The 13,470-nt window shown below is 37.3% G+C and overlaps 1 pseudogene; it reads left to right on the top strand.

The window, feature by feature from the left end:
* The first annotated feature begins 295 nt into the window (after positions 1 to 295).
* On the top strand, positions 296 to 426 carry LOC133880790 (small nucleolar RNA Z247; annotated as a pseudogene).
* The last annotated feature ends 13,044 nt before the right edge of the window (positions 427 to 13,470 follow it).

Genomic DNA, 13,470 nt, shown 5'->3' with positions numbered 1-13,470 from the left:
TACTAACTCTGCTGCCACTCAAAACCCAGCCTACACAGCTTGGGTTCTTCAAGATAAACTAATTCTTAGCGCTATTCTCTCCACCATGTCAGAAACTACACTCACACATGTAGTTAATCTCAACACCTCTCGTAAGGTCTGGTCGGCATTGGAAAAAATTTTCTCCTCTCAATCCAAGGCTCGTGTTATGCAATGTCGGTACCAGCTTGCCACTCTCAAGAAAGGCGCATCCTCCATTGCTGATTACTTCCAAAGAGTTCAAACTCTTGCTCATACTCTTGCTGCCATAGATCAACCTCTGAAAGATTCAGAATTAATATCTTACCTCCTAGCAGGCTTAGGATCCGATTATGATCCTCTCATCACATCCATCACCACACGGATTGATCCCATCACCCTTGATGAATTATTTGGTTATCTTTTAACTCATGAACAAAGGCTTGAGCACTCTCATTCTGCAGGTGATTTATCACTCTCCAGTGCTAATGTTGCTCAACGGAACAGCTCTGTCTCCAAAACACAGCGCCCTTTCTCTCACATTGCTGGTCGCGGTTCTAGAGGTCGTGGACGTGGTCGTGGCTTCCCCAACACTGGCCGTGGCTACTCCTCTCCCTCCAACCAGCCCTCTCCTTTCTCCACTTCCACTCGTCCAGTATGTCAACTCTGCTTCAAGATTGGTCACACTGCAGCCAAATGCTACCATCGCTTTGATCATGCCTACCAAGGTCACTCTTCACCTCCCACTGCCTATCTTACCACTCAACAAGTGTCACCTGATTCAACTTGGTACACTGACTCGGCCTCTACACATCACCTCACCAATGACTTCTCCAATTTGAATTTGTGTGCTGATGAGTATCGTGGCACCGATCAAATTCGTGTGGGCAACGGTCAAGGTCTGAATATCCTTCACTCTGGTTCTGGTCTTTTACCTACTCCTAATCAACACTTTTCTTTGCATAATCTTCTTCATGTACCTCAAATTCAAAAAAATCTCATATCTGTCAACAAGTTTACTCGTGATAACCAAGTCTTTATTGAATTCCACCCTTCCTTTTTCTGTGTTAAGGATCTTCGCACGAGGCAGCTCCTCCTCCACGGCCCGAGTAAGGAGGGTCTCTACCCTTGGCCCTCCCACACTTCTTCCATCCATCCTGGCTCTCCTTTCGCTTTTGTGGGTGAACGTGTCTCTCTTGATCAATGGCATCATCGCCTTGGTCACCCTGCTCCTCCTGTGGTGCGTCACATTTTGTCAAGACACAAGCTTCCTCTTTTGTCATCCAAGTTCCAGCACATCTGTTCAGCTTGTCAACAAGGAAAACTTCATCGCCTGCATTTTGGTTCCACCCCCTCTACTTCAAGACATCCCTTGGATCTTTTGTTTCTTGATGTATGGGGTCCTGCCCCCACCTTATCATCTAATAATAAAAGATACTTTCTTTGCATTGTTGATGATTATAGTAAATATATGTGGATGTTTCCCTTAACTTGCAAATCGGATGTCTCTCGCACTTTCCATCAATTTAAACTTCTTGTTGAAAACTATTTCTCCCGCACCATCAAAGCTCTGCAAACGGATGGTGGTGGTGAATTCTCCTCCTTAAAACCATTACTTTCTTCCTCTGGCATCACTCATCGTCTCACTTGTCCTCACACTCATCACCAAAATGGGAGTGTTGAAAGGAGACTTAGGCATATTGTTGATACCGGGCTTACTCTCCTCTCTCACTCCCATGTTCCTTTTCAATACTGGGATCATGCATTTGACACTGCGTGTTATCTTATAAACAGACTCCCTCTCACTGCCACTCGTCCCACAACTCCTTTTGAGCTTCTGTTCCTTAAGCCTCCTGATTATAGCTTTCTCAAAACCTTTGGATGTGAGTGTTGGCCTTATCTTCGACCTTATAACTCCCATAAATTTTCTTTTCGCTCTAAATCATGTGTTTTTCTCGGCTACAGCAAGCCTCACACTGGTTATAAGTGTCTTGATATTTCCACTAGTCGTCTTTATATTGCACGACATGTTATCTTCAACGAGACTTCCTTTCCCTTCCAACCCAACTTGCCACCACCCCCTTCTGCCTTTTCCCCTTCCTCTAGCTGGCTACCTTCCAATCTTCGTGTCAATCCATCCTTGTCCTATCCCCTTGTGTCTACTTCCCTGCCACCTTCTGCACCTCCTCCATCTTCCCCTGCTCCTGTTGGCCCTCTCACCTCACCGGATCCTAGTCCAGCTCCTATTCTTCCTCCTACAGCTCCCCTTCGCACTCACCCTATGAATACTCGCTCTAGGCTAAATATTCACAAACCAAAAATCCCTACTGATGGCACGGTCAGATATCCTCTCCCTCGTGCCCTCACTGCCTCCTTGAGTTCTCCTGACCATGAACCCACATGTTTCTCTGAAGCTGCTAAATCTGAGCCTTGGCGAGCTGCTATGGCAGATGAATTTCATGCTCTCATACAAAATGGCACCTGGACCTTAGTTCCTCCTCATCCTTCAATGAATATCATTGGCTGCAAGTGGGTGTTTCGTATCAAACGTAAAGCGGATGGCACCATTGAGAGATATAAGGCACGTCTTGTTGCCAAAGGTTTTCATCAGCAACCTGGCTTGGATTTCCAAGAAACATACAGTCCGGTTATCAAACCAATCACAATTCGTGCTGTCCTATCTCTTGCCATTTCATATGGTTGGCCCATCAAACAAATTGATATAAGTAATGCCTTCTTACATGGATTTCTTTCTGAAACTGTACACATGGCTCAACCACCGGGATTTGTTCATCCTCAACATCCCCATGCTGTTTGTCTCTTAAAGAAGGCCATTTACGGTCTCAAACAAGCTCCCCGAGCTTGGTTCTCCAGGTTGCGAAGTAAGCTTCTTGAACTTGGCTTCACTGCCTCTCTTGCCGACAGCTCTCTATTTCTTCTCAAATCAGACAAAGTCCACTTGCTGGTCTTAGTGTATGTGGATGATATCCTCTTAACAGGTTCTTCACTGCATGCTGTCAACCACTTAATCAAACTGCTCTCAGCTGACTTTCCTATCAAGGATCTTGGTGACTTAACATACTTTCTGGGTGTTGAGGTCTCCCGCACTCCCGCTGGTTTACATCTTTCTCAACAACGGTACATTCTCGACCTTCTTCAACGCACTAACATGGCCACCGCCAAACCGGTCACCACCCCTATGTCAGCTTCCTCCTCTCTCAGCAAGTTTGATGGGGTCTCCCTCACTGATCCCACTCTCTACCGAAGCACAGTTGGAGCATTGCAGTACCTTGCTCTTACCCGTCCTGATATTGCCTTCTCCGTCAACAAGTGTGCTCAGTTCATGCATGCCCCTCGTGATACTCACTGGACAGCCGTCAAGCGTATCCTACGCTACTTAAAATTCTCTATTTCACATGGTCTCCTCATTCGGCCCTGCCCCTCCTTTTGCCTTGCTGCCTTCTCAGATGCAGATTGGGCGGGCTGCCCTGATGACCGCAAATCCACCTCTGGCTATTGCACATTTCTTGGTCCGAATCTTCTCTCTTGGACTTCAAAAAAACAACCTACTGTTTCCCGCTCCAGTACAGAGGCTGAATACAAAGCACTTGCCAATGCCTCTGCCGAACTCCAATGGATTCAATATCTTCTTCATGAACTTGGAGTTTACCTTTCTTCTCCACCCATACTGTTTTGTGACAACATCGGTGCTACCTATTTGTCTTCCAATCCTGTTCTTCATGCTCGCACAAAACACATTGAAATTGACTATCATTTTGTTCGGGAACGTGTGGCTCTCCAAACTCTCACTGTTAAATTTCTGTCTAGCAAAGACCAGCTTGCTGACATCTTGACCAAGCCCCTTGTTTCGTCTAGATTCACTTCTCTATGCTCCAATCTCACTGTCTGTGCCAGTCCGTTTCGATTGCGGGGGAGTATTAGAACTACCAAGTAACGGCTAGTAGCCGTTACACTCCACGGGTCTGCAGAATTTCTGCAAAATGCAGTATGCACATTTCTTGAAGCCATCACTGGAAGTCCAATTCTCTATAACGTGTCCTGCTCCACCTCTTCACAAATCTGCATGCCATTCCCTGCTGAAGCTAAACGTGTCCTGCTCCACAAATCTGCATGCCATTCCCTGCTGAAGCTAACGTGTCCTGCTCCTCTGCATTGACGTGTTGCAGCCTTGTTTCTAACGTGTCCCAATTGTTGTCATGTATTTATTTTATTCTGTTGCTTTGTATTTTAACCACTATAAATAGTGGACTCATGTAAAAGCTCATCAAGACAATTTCAACCAATCACCATTGTCTTCAATTTTTAATAAACTAAAGTTAAATCTTTTAATCTTAGTTAATTTAATTGAGGTTAAGTTTTATCTCAATTAATTTAACTTGAGTTAATTTACAAATATTCTATCTATAGATATATTTTTGGGATAATTGCACCGTTGGTCCCTGTGGTATGTCATAATTATTTTTCACTCCCTATGGTTTAAAAAGTGAATGGGAGGTCCATGTGATATGCAATAATTACAAATCGATCCCTACAGTCAAATTCCGTTAAAAATTTCAACAGATTCCGTCAAATGTTACGTCAGCGCCACGTGTCGCCATCTTATTGGCATCACGTGGCGCTGACATGTCAATCTTAATAAAATAATATAAATTTATTAAAAAATAAATAAAAATACTTATTTTTTTTAAAAAAATTAAAATTAAAATTAAAAAAAAAAAAAAAACTAAAAAAGGAAAAAGGTGGCAAGGGGGTGGCTGGGCCACCCCCAGCCAATGGGGGTGGCCGCGCGCCACCCCCAGGCCATTGGGGATGGCGCGCGGCCACCCCCAGTGGCCAAGGGTAGCCGCGCGCCACCCCCGACGGCATCTGGGGGTGGTACTTGGCCACCCCCAGTGCCTAAGGGTGGCCGCGCGCCACCCCTGGCGGCCTCTGGGGGTGGCACATGGCCACCCCTTGCCTGCTAGTTTTTTTTTTTTTTTTTTTTTTTTTTTTTTTTTTTTTAAAAAAAAAATTAATTAATTAATTAATAAATTTATATTTTTTATGAAGATGGACACGTGTCGCCATCTTATTGGCGACACGTGGCGCTGACGTGTAGGGCTAACAGATTCCGTCAAAATGGTGGACGAAAAATCGACCCAAGGAGTAAAACGTAATTATTGCATATCACAGGGATCTCTCATGCACTTTTTAAATCATAGGGAGTGAAAAATAATTATGGCATACTATAGGGATCAACGGTGCAATTATCCCTATATTTTACATTACATTCTTTTTATTTAATTTGTCTTAACAAAGTTATAATTTTAAACTCCTTTTAAGTCTAGTTCGTTTCATAATTAATGTTAATTTCTTAATAACATCATTACATAGTCAATATTATTATACTAAATAATATTATACCAAATAATATTTTGTACTATAAAATTATTAATATTATTGCATCAATAATATTACACCAATTAATTTACTATTAATTAAACCTATCAATTTATTGTCTCATAAATCTTTTTAGAGTATAATTAATTCCCATTTTATTAAATCGAAATTCGTAAAACTAATGAATATTTATTTTTATAAGTATTCATATTTATATCTATTTATTCTTTTATCTTAATATTAGGTCTTAAATTCTATTTTAAGACATTATTTTTTATGTCTTAAAATCTGAGGCGTTATAAATATTAACATCTTGTAATTCACGGATTCTTCGTTATTGGATTGATTTCCTAGGTTGGTTAACCCAGAGTTGTTTTTCTTTTTGAGTTCAAAGGGTTTCTACTTTGTCACCATATATCTATGTCAATTTCTTTATTGTTTTTCATATTTTAGTAATTGTTTGTTTGTGGTTGATTAAATTTTTAATTCTACATTATATTGTTATACACCTATTCAACCTTCATTGTAGATGTTGTTTGGAGTCTGGTTTATATTTCAATTGGTATTAGAGTGGGTTTACTCTATTTGGATTAAATTCCTGAGTGAGATCATTAACTTCTTTTGTTATGAATATTTCTCAGTCATCTCAGAATGATTCTAATGATGAGTATAACCTTCAAATGGCCTATGATGAGCTCTATAAGGAATGTATGAAATTGATGAAATTCTATAAAATCTCTCTTAAAAAGCTTAAAGATGTTAAGGATGAAAAAAAAGTCTTTGGTTATTAAATTGCCTGAATCACATGCCTTAGTTGACTCTTTAAAATATAAAAATATTGTGCTTGTTGAAAATAATAAATCACTTAAGAATGAATTGAAAGACTTTAAAGAACTCTAACATAGAGTCTCTAGTGATAATATGAAAAAACTTGTTTTATGTTCAAAAATCATGTTTCTAACAAGCCTAGTATGATTGTTGATAATTTGGGTGCCTCTATTTTGCATGCTTTTAATTCTGAAAGAAAGTCTTTATTTGATAAGCCTATGAAAGTGGAAGAAGTCAAGGTCAATATAGTCTATTTGGATAAGGGCAAAAATTCTTGCATGAATATCTGTGTGAAACCTAAACCCAATGATCATTTAGGGAAACAAACTAAAGCAAAGTTTGTTCCTACATGTCAACATTGTGGGATTGTTAGTCACATTAGGCCAAATTGTTGTCAGTTGAAATCCCAAAGACCTTGGAATAAGAAAGATGCTCCTAAGAAAGAAAAAGGAGTTGAAGAGTCTTGTGTGTCTAATGCTCCGTTTGTTTCAGCGTAAAATGATTTCTGAAAAATGATTTCGACATTTTTCCGGTGTTTGGTAGGGGCGAAAATTATAGTCAATCGGAAAATGATTTCTGTTTGACCAAAAATGCTTAGTAAATTTTGGAAAATGATTTGCGTTTTTTAAAAGCGTAAATCGTTTTCCGAAGACGCCAGACGCGATCGATCTCTTTTAAACGACGTATTCGACCTTCACGTTCAAGCAGCCGACCACCATCGAAATCTTGCCGATATCGGAATCCGACGACATCTGGTTAATGTTGCCGGAATCTGGCGACGGAATCCGGCCACCTTTGCCGGAATCCGGTCAGCCCAGATTCCGGCGAGCAATCTGGTCGGATTCCGGCCAACTGGACGGAAGGATTTGGCTAGATCCGGCCAACCTGCCGGGATCCAGCCTCCTTGGCCAGATCCGGCCAGATGGCCAGAATCCGGCCTCTCTGGCCAGATCCGGCAAGATGGCCGGAATCCGGCTGTTTTTGCCGGATTCCGGCGAAACCTCCAGAATCCGGCCACTTTCGCTGGAATCCAGCCATCCCGGATTCTGACGAAACTTTCTGGATTCCGGCTTTATCTCGAATTTTGGCTATATTAGCCGAAATCCGATAAAAGTGGTCAGAATGAATCTCGTCATTGATGATTTTTATATTATTTTATGTTAATATTTATATGTTTTGAATAAAAATTAATTTTTATTGGTTAAAATGATTGAATGAAAATATAAAAAATATTTGTGATTTTCTGTACGCGCCAAACACTGAAAAATGCTTTCAGCGAAAAATGTTTTCCAGAAAAATGACTTTCCTGAAACCATTTTACGATGGAAACTATTTTACGTCGAAACAAACGGAGCATAAGTATGTCCCTCCGCATAGAAGACAAGCGTTTCCAAAGTTTGTTCCTATTTGCCATTATTGTGAGAAAGTTGGTCATTCCAACCTAATTGTTTTAAGTTGAAACCCTGTGAGCATAAGAGTGAGAATTCATTTTTTAGGAATAGTTACGAGGGGTTGTACAACATAATGATAGTGGTTTTGACTAGGTTAGATGAGTTGAACAAGACTTACAAAACTACACCTTGTAGTAAGAGTTCCTTCTTTCTTATCACAAAACTCACAATTTGTCAATCTTTCAAATTCCTTCTTTCTCATCACTCTAGGACTTGTCCCAACAGCTTCTAAGATATCCTTTCGTATATGTACTTATCATCATGTGGGACTTGTCCCTATGAGGTGAGAGCTTGCAACTCACTCATTTCAAAGGCTTATCACTACAAAAAAAAGGGGCATTTTTAGCCTTTTTTTTTTTTTTTTTGAACCGTTTTAAGGTCTAAAAACAGTTCAAATCATTTTGAGCCATTTTTTTTTAGCCTTTTGAAAACGGCTTAGAACATGGGGTATGGAAATCAAGGTTTTGAGCCATTTTAGATCCAAAACGGCTCCAAACGGTTAGAGCCGTTTTTATTTAAAACGGCTTAAAACATTTTTAGCCGTTTTAATCAAAATGGCTCCAATTGTTTTTCGACGTTTTGGCCAAAATGGTTCAAAGCTATTTGAAACAATTTTATTAAAACGGTTCAAACTGTTTAGAGCCGTTTTGCGTCTAAAACAACTCAAAACGGCTCAAATCATATTTAAACGCTTTAGGTCCAAAATTACTCAAAATGATTGAAATCGTTTAGGACTCAAAATGACTCGAAACAATTAAAAAAAAAATTTTAAAAAATTAAATCATTATTTTTTTCACTTTTGTTAATACCTGGTACTTCAACCCCAATTCCTAGACAGTAAGGTGTAATATATTGCAGAAAATAGTGTTCTTATAACATGAACAAAATGGATGCTATAAGGAAATCTAAAGCTTAATTAAAGAAGAAAGCACTTTCAAATTGTGTTCACCTACAAATAAAATTTCTTTTTCAACTACAACCCTTGACATCAAAATTTGAAAAAAAACAAGAAAACTACAACATTTCAACAGTAAAAAATAAAGAAAAAAGATGTCACAAGAGAATGCACACACAGTTACTATTGCCACCACTGATAAACAAAAACTTCCACTTTACCTCAAGGAAGTGAAAAGTTTCAAGCATTGGCCATAAGTTTTCTCATACTTGGGACTCATCTCACTAGGGCAACATCTCTGCCACCTATTGTAAAGACACTCTAGAAATATCTTGTCGATCAAACAAATTGCCCCGATCTCAAAACAACCTCGGAATCAAATCGAACTTAGTCCCTTCCACATCCATCTTCATCACCACAAATAAACAAAGGCTAACCATACCAAGTAGCCTGAGAATATCAAATAAAGTTGTCTGCATGTGACACAGTATGTTTTAGAATGAGATGACAAAACTTAAACAAATCAATCTGTGATGTTGCATAAAAGCGCTACTTATAGTATTGATCTCCACTTCCTTCAGAATTTCAACAACTACAACATGCATCTCATTCAGAATTTCAAAAGACATTACACGACCCAAAGAGCATTCACAATTGCTATTGCAATAATTACCATACAACTTCTTTACCATTGGCCGAAGCACCTAGAATGTCATGAGCATAAAAACAATCGCATTGCTAAATACTTGTAACATGGTCCCAACAACTACTAGAGCTGCAATATAAGTCTACCATACTATTACACAACCATGCTCAAACCGCCTAGATGCCTCAAACAAGTTTTTTTTAAAAGATATAAGTAAATACATTAAACAAATCAAAAGTTTATATGTCTATAGAATAAGAAATACGCTTTAAATGACAAAACAGTCTTAACAGTATCGTCACTTACTATATCAAGATAATGTATGTGACGGCGGTCGCTCATGCGATTCATCATTTGAGGTCGAGGGCACGACACCTACATTAGTGATTCGGATAAAATATACGTTACACAACTATATATATAGGAAACTAGTAACGATTCACATAACATTTTCAACTGTATAGATTAAAAAAATTAAACTTTATTAATTAGTTAATCATGTTGGGAGCTAACCTGGTTGACTGGCTATTGAAGGTTTCACCCTCACGACATTAGGTGACTTAGTGTCTTGCGTAGCCGAAGTGTTGCCCACTAGTACTGCATTGTCGAACGCAAGACTTTCGATCATCTTTTACATATTCTCTATCACTCGACTCTGTACTGCAATTTGTTCATATGTTTTTCTCCTATCTTCATCCGCTCTTCTCCTCTCTTCATCCGCTTTTCTCTTATCTTCATCCGCTCTTCTCCTATCTACCTCCAATCATTCATTCATTTTTCTCATTTCTTCCTCCCATTTTTCCATCATTTCATTCATTCGATTATTGAATGCAGCTTCTTAGGACAAGCGTGATGCTGATGATGTAGGTGAGCGAAAAGTGGGTCTAATCGGTAGTGGCCCAAGCCCCATTCCATGAACACAACCCGAGTATTCTGCTGTTCTCATTGCCCTTGCAAGCGCATCATCTTCGGCCCACATTATTGAACCCTGCAGATATACAGGGTTCGTTCTTGCAGTGTCATCGGCTATCAGCTCCTTAAGCTTAAGCTTGTCCTAACATATATATATATATATATATATATATATATATATATATATATATATATATATATATATATTAAATGTGTTAATTATTAAACACTTAATTGCCTCAGTAAATACTTATATTATTTCAATATATATGATAAATTCAACAAAACACAAATTAAATCACTAAGTTAAGCACGTACAATTGTCTCCGAAGCTACTTGAGTGCTAGGCGCCCCATCCCTTTTTGTGTGGGTTACTCTCCTTCAATGAGTAAAGCCCAACATATGGAGTTTTTAATTTTAAATGGCAGGTAAAGTGAAATCAAGGTTCAAACTTCATACTATTGCTTTGATACTCTAATAAATTATCACTTGTCCTCAATGTCAACTTAATAAAAGCTAATGAATTTTAATCACTAAACCAATAACCTAACCTATAACCTAACCTATAATATCAAAATATTAAACAATGTGTATCTTATTGGAATATGCCTTAACATCATGGTTACAAGCAGTGGCGGAGCTTGGACTTTAGTTTAGGGGGTCAAGAATTTTTTTTAAGAAAAATTATAAATGAAAAAAAAAAAAACTAAAATTGAACAAAAATTAATTAAAATATTAAAATTAAATATAACTAACGAAATAAATAAATACTTCAACAAAATTTAATTATTATTTAAAACATATAAATGTAATATATAATTTATTGCGCCACTCTTCAATTTGGTCTCTATCATTAGAATGATAATTAGATATTTTTTTTTCTTAAGCAATGATTTACGACCGACAAATATGTTAAATTTATCTCAACACGAGTTCATTTAAAATTTGATTAGAGCTCAATAAAATCATTATTATTCTCCACAATCTCAGCTAACTACAATTATAAATTTTTATATAATTAAAATATGTAACAAAAACTATTATAACTACAATAAGTGGTTTTTTTTTTTTTTTATTTTTATTTTTATTTTTATTTTTTTTTTTAATGGGTTAAAAAGCTTAAGTGATTTGGATTCGTTGGCCCCTTAAATAGATCAACATGGTACATATATATATATTAAGTTGGTTTGGTGACTTTCAAACCAAATCAAGTCTCATGCCACAGGTCCGAATAGACAAAAAAAAAAAAAAAAAAACAAAAAAGTCTCAGGTCCACAACTTAATACAAAGAAGAAGAAAGAATAGAAAAAAAAAAAAAACAAAAAAGATAGTCTGACGCTAACGTTGAAAAACAAAGGCCCACAACAGTGACAACACGTTATAGAACAAAGGAATAAACAATGGGAGTTAAACGATCAACTAACTGTCTAACAACAAAACTTATTGAAACGATGCGTTTTAAAGAAATAATAAAGGTCATCTTCTTCCCTCGTCTAACCTGACAGCCTGAAAACTGAAACTGGGCCAAAAAAAATCAAGACTTCGCCGCTTCAGTTGTTTGCCTATGAGCTAAGGGTAATGTCTTACCGAATAGCCAATTCCTCACGTCTTTGAGTCTTAACAGATAAATCTGCTACAACAAGGCAAAAACTGTATAAAAACCAGTAAAAGGGCACAAATCAAACACATCCCAACCATTATTTCATCTAGAAAGTGCATATAATCACATAAAGCCACCTCCTTTTTTCTGGAAAACAAATACCCACGCCACTAAAATTGAGAAAGAGGAGATGAAACTAAATGACACATTACCCGCACTACTTCTAGGCAAGACTCATAGATATGCCATCAACCCAGCAAACTACATACCAACACAGCCATGGTAGAAAGACAAACCCCAACAAAAATCACAAACCAAGCATCAGATTTAAAAATCAACAATTTTTGAGTGTTCATGTGTGCAGTGGCGGACCCAGCCTCCCAAATATGGGAGGGCCAAATTGAAAGAAAAAAAATTTGGGGGGGCAAATCTAAAAAAGTAAACAAAATTAAGGGAAAAAATTTTATTTTATTTTATTTATTTTAAAATTTTTTATATTTTTTTGAGAAAAATTCTGGGGGTTGGGGGGGCAAGGCCCCCCCTAGCCCCCATGTAGGTCCGCCATTGCATGTGTGAGAGAGACAGAGAGACAGAGAGTGTGTGTTCGTGTGAGAGAGAGAGAGAGAGAGAGAGAGAGAGAGAGGACGTACCGGTGGGGGTCTCTGTGAGAGCAAGAGACGGAGAGCGGCGGTAACGAGAGAGATCTAGATTGTAAACGAGAGAGAGTCGATTGGCTTCTATAAAAAAAAATAAAAAATAAAAATAAAACAAGAAATTTCACTGATTTCACTGATTTGGGGTCTGATGCGAGGGACAATTTCCTGTCCCACTCGCACACGTCTAAAACCCTGTCCCGCGCGCACACGTCTAAAACGATCTGTTAGAACCGTTTTTTGGAGTCGTTTTTTAGAAAACGGTTGCAGAATTCTAATAATTTATTTTTATTTTTTAATCTGCTTTTATATATATATATATATATATATATATATATATATATATATATATATATATATATATATATATATATATTAATTATAATACATTAATAATAGTATATATATATGTTAAACTAGCATATTAATAAGTTATTAATACTTGGTATATATGTAACATATATTGTATATATACTTAGTATATAATTAGTGTGTGTATATATATATATATATTATAGTTACTTAGTTATATAAAATATATTAGATAACTAGTTGCTCACATTATACATATATTATTAGTTTATGAACTCGAATAGCAATCTCAACGAGCTTGAACTTGAGCTTGAGCTCGAGCTTGCCTGAGTTTTAAACGATCGAGTCAAGCTTAAACACACATTTCATAGATTGACACTAGTTCGAGATTAAAAAATTATACTTATATACCATTAGTTTATATATATATATATATATATATATATATATATATATATATATATATAATGAACTCTAGCTAACATGATATAATAACGTGTTGTTTTCAAATTCGGGCTTGAACTTAGAAAATTTAATAACCTAACTCGAGCTTTAATTAAACTGAGCTTGCCGAATAACTCATATCGACTCGAATTGAGCATTCTCAACGAGCTTGCCTGAGTTTAAACGAGCCGAGCTTGAACACATGCATATTTCATAGATCGGCTCTAATTCGAGATCAACTATTCATTTAAGCTCAACTTATAAACGAATCAGTCTTGAAATCTTAAATCCTAAGGTTAAGGTTAGTATAAATGGAGTTCTTTTTATTTTTA

This window comes from Alnus glutinosa, chromosome 10, assembly GCF_958979055.1.
Source record: "Alnus glutinosa chromosome 10, dhAlnGlut1.1, whole genome shotgun sequence".
NCBI lineage: Eukaryota > Viridiplantae > Streptophyta > Magnoliopsida > Fagales > Betulaceae > Alnus > Alnus glutinosa.
The sequence above is the reverse complement of the archived record's forward strand: the minus strand, read 5'-3'. Positions and strand labels throughout refer to the sequence as shown.